The sequence below is a fragment of the Bidens hawaiensis genome, unplaced genomic scaffold (assembly GCF_021521415.1).
Source record: "Bidens hawaiensis isolate Kalapana, Puna unplaced genomic scaffold, B.hawaiensis_p1.1 tig00005481_1, whole genome shotgun sequence".
Classification (NCBI taxonomy): Eukaryota; Viridiplantae; Streptophyta; class Magnoliopsida; order Asterales; family Asteraceae; genus Bidens; species Bidens hawaiensis.
The window spans coordinates 108,261-112,573 of NW_027491350.1; the positions used below are offsets into that span (position 1 = coordinate 108,261).

Here is a 4,313-nt window from a genome sequence, read left to right on the forward strand (position 1 = left end):
TGCGCGAAATTCTATCCTTTTGGTTGAAATGAATCGTCCATGTACGTGGTTGGTTGGTGCTGACATGCGTCAGAGATGGAGACGTCATGTGTCAGACTTTTCGTGTGCTCGATGTGCTACAGTGGCCTTTCATGTCTCCTCACACAGTGTCAGGAACACGTGTCGCGCTCATGTTGGCCTGCACCTGCGAGTGGGGGCGCGTGAACTCTGATCAGTACCTGTTTCTTTCTCTCTCCTGGGCCTATATTCTAAGTTTATTTTTTTTAAGTCTTATCCAATTGCAGCATTGCCTATATAAACACATTGGCTTTTCTTTGAGTGTACCCAGCTCTCTCCATCCCTGTGTTCACTCAAAGAAACATAAATGGCAACAGGTTGCATCAACAACAACCCACCAACCTTGTTTTCCCTCAAAGAAGACCAACAAAGCCCACCTGTTTTTGATGGGTTGGTCATACAACATGAAACCAACATTCCCCAACACTTCATATGGCCTGACCATGAGAAACCCAACTTCGAAAATTCTAAGGAACTTGAGGTTCCTATATTAGACTTGGAGACTTCCTTTCTGGACGTTCAAGTTCCGTCAAGGAAGTCTCCAACATCATTAATGAGGCTTGCGAGAAGCATGGCTTTTTCCTAGTGGCCAATCATGGAGTTGATGAAAAATTAATATCTGAAGCTCACGAGTGTTTTGACTTGTTTTTTAAGCTTTCTCTTTCAGAAAAGCAAAGAGCTCAAAGAAAAGTTGGCGAGAGCTACGGATATGCAAGCAGTTTTACCGGGCGGTTCTCCTCTAAACTTCCTTGGAAAGAGACACTCTCATTGAAATTCTTATGTGATGAGAACTCATCAAACATAGTTAAGGATTATTTCAAGAACACAATGGGTGAAGAATTTGAACGAATCGGGTATGTTTCTAACTTTCTGACTATACGTATACATACAATGACATGCTTCTAAATGATTTGATTATCACATGCAGGAAGGTTTATCAAGATTATTGCAATGCAATGAATCGGCTTTCGCTTAGGATCATGGAGTTACTAGGGATGAGCCTTGGTGTGAGCCGAGCTTACTTCAAGGACTTTTACGAAGACAATGACTCGATAATGAGACTAAACTACTATCCACCATGTCAAAAGCCAGAGCTTACCTTAGGGACAGGGCCTCATTGTGATCCAACATCTTTAACAATCCTACACCAAGACAACATCAAGGGACTAGAAGTGTTTGTTGATGACGAGTGGCGTCTCATTGCGCCCGTTCCAAATACCTTTGTTGTCAACATAGGAGACACATTCATGTTAAACATTCTCTACATTATTAGCTTGATTTTATTAACTTGTTCTTTAATGAAGTAAATTCTACACTACAAATTGGATCCAATAGATACTTATGAAAATGAAGCCTCATAACACCCTTGACTCCATTATGTATCAATGTTTTTGTAGGCACTTACAAATGGAAGATACAAAAGTTGCTTACATAGAGCTGTGGTGAACAACACACGTCCTAGGAAGTCACTTGCTTTCTTTCTTAATCCAAAGGCAGATAAGGTGGTGAGCCCACCAGAAGAGTTGGTGGACCAAAACAACCCAAGGATTTATCCAGATTTTACATGGCCTACCCTTCTTGAGTTCACTCAGAACCATTACAGATCTGACATGAATACCCTACAAGCTTTCTCAAACTGGGTTCAACAGACAACTAAGTGAAACTTAATGTCTCGTTCTTTAGCATGCAATTTAAATTTAATATTTCCTTTTAGTTTCTTTATGGTCAATAACTCAATAAGTGAAGAGTAAAACAGTGTGCAAGGTTTTAATCTTCATGGTCAAATCTGTAATTTCTTTTCAGGCATATGAGCATGTGTCAAGTTTGTAACTTTTCAGTTACATATATGCAACAAGTAGTTTCCTACCTTTTAATTTGTTTGTGCAACATCCCAACCCGAAATGATCTGAGGCATAACCTTTATAAAATCAGAACAATTAAATAGTGATAATTTCACTAAACATCTTATCTTATAATGCTACATGAAAGTTACAACTTTAATATGTTCACGCCCTTTATAAAATCAGAACAATTAAATAGTGATCATTTCACTAAACATCTTATCTTATAATGCTACATGAAAGTTACAACTTTAATATGTACACGCCAATTTCAAATATGTATGCGGTGGCGGCCAAACCATTTTTGAGACATAAAGCGAAAAAAAGAAACCCGGGGCCTTTTACCGAAAGTTACAGAGATAAATTACATATTTTATAAATATTTTATTTTTATAATTCATATCGTCGTGCTTCATGTATGAAATTACAAATTTTTAAGTTTCTGTTTTGAGAAAGGAGTTTTGTACAAATCATAGAGCAACCACCTTTTTTTTACTTTTTTCAACAATAATGGAAAATTTTATACATACCAAGGGAAGAAAATAAATAAAACAACTAAAAAGAAGGGGAAAAAAAGAAGAATGGCAGTCCTATATGCACGAGCCCAGAGTAGGAATGTTAGTTAATATACCTAGGGAAGAAAATAGAAAAAAAATGGAAAAAAATTAAACGACTAAAATATAAGAAAAAAAATGAAAAGCAGTCCTAGAGACTCGAACCTGAGTAGGAACGTTGGTTAAAAGTCAAAAGTAGATGATTATTAATTAAGCCACTCGGCCATCATACATTTTTGATTGAGTTTCAATTATATGGTTTTAAGATAGTTTTATGCAAATATATAAATATTAAATTTCTTAAATAGGTCCTTATTTTTTGAAAGCCTCAAACCCTAGCTTCACTCGGAAATACTATAGAGCGCCCATGTATGCATGTCATGATGTACACTAGCTATTCACTCTCCAGCCTCCATATCAAGGTAAGCATTTCTCTCTATGTGAAGATAATCTTGTAACAAGTGCTCGCGTGAGTAAAATTGTCCAGTGAGCAAATTAATTTAGTATAGAATTATTTCATCTCAAGTTCGAACTTGATTAAAATGTTATCTAAGAAAATATTCAATTATATTATTCAGATTTTAGAAAGCAAATTATATGGTATAATAAGTATTATAAGATAACTAGCTATTAAGACAAGACCCGAGTGTTGCGGTGGCAGAGCTGAGCTGTCGAAAAGTGACGTAAAACAATTTGTATTTTGATAACATGTACATTATTATGAATTCCCCATTTTGAATGAAATTGACACCAAAACGTAGATAGAAATGTGCATGTCGCAATGACATATTCAAAGTTTTATAGAACATCATGTTTTAGAAATTATAAAAAAAATAACTTTTACAAAAATCAATTTTCATGTAAAATATAGTCTAACGGGCCTTTTCAAGGAATACATTTCCCTTATAAATATGGTATCAAGAATATTGTATCTTTGTTGTGAAACAAGCCTAAAGATGTGAGAAAGAGATGTAGGGAGAAAGATGAAGATTTCATTAATTATGTGTGTATTACAATGAGGTAAATAAGATGTATATGTAGGAGAAGATAACTTGGAGAAAAAGCTAATCTATATTAGGAGTTGATAACCATAATATTAATATATTTATAACACTCCCCCTTGGTTATCAACTTAATACGCTTGGATATGCAGCCTCATTAAAAACCTTGCTAGGAAAACCCAGTGGGACAAAACCATAGCTAAGGGAAAAAGAGTGCAGCGCGTATTGTCTCCCCCTGATATATATATTCGTTAGAATGGTAAATATCGATCTTCTATGAAAGCTTCAAAACTTTTGTATTCGATCATTTGTGTCTTCGTCCCTTGACATGTGAATTGTTAAGTTGAACAATGTTGCATGATCTTTACGTGAAAACTTCTATTGTGTCATCTCTTAACCATATACTATTGCATTGATACCTTGTTGTGTTTTTCTGCATGACAAGACTAACAAAACTTGTTTTGATGGGTTAGTAAAATATAAACACATATCTTTCATACCTGAAATATATGTTTTAACCCATTCCGATGTCTCCTAGCTAGACACATGCCAATAAATATAAATAAAGAAAATAATAATCATATATAGCTAACAATACGATATAATGCACTTATGCATTTAATTGTGGTATTTCCGAACTAATAATAGTTCATATTCGGATAGGAAATGATATTATAATGCATTGTTGGACATCCTTTAACGTACTCAAAGAATGAATCTTGTCTTTGGTAAAATGTCTCAACATCTTTTAGATGCACTTTGATGGATTGATAAACATATAATTACATATATACTCGAACTGCAGGTTGAGCAATAATCACATCATGTCAAGGTATTCCAAAAATTCTCCTTTTAAAAGT

General features: G+C 34.8%; 1 pseudogene; it reads left to right on the forward strand.

Moving 5' to 3' along the window:
• The first annotated feature begins 364 nt into the window (after positions 1-364).
• On the forward strand, positions 365-1,718 carry LOC143629842 (gibberellin 20 oxidase 1 pseudogene; annotated as a pseudogene).
• Positions 1,719-4,313: the final 2,595 nt, after the last annotated feature.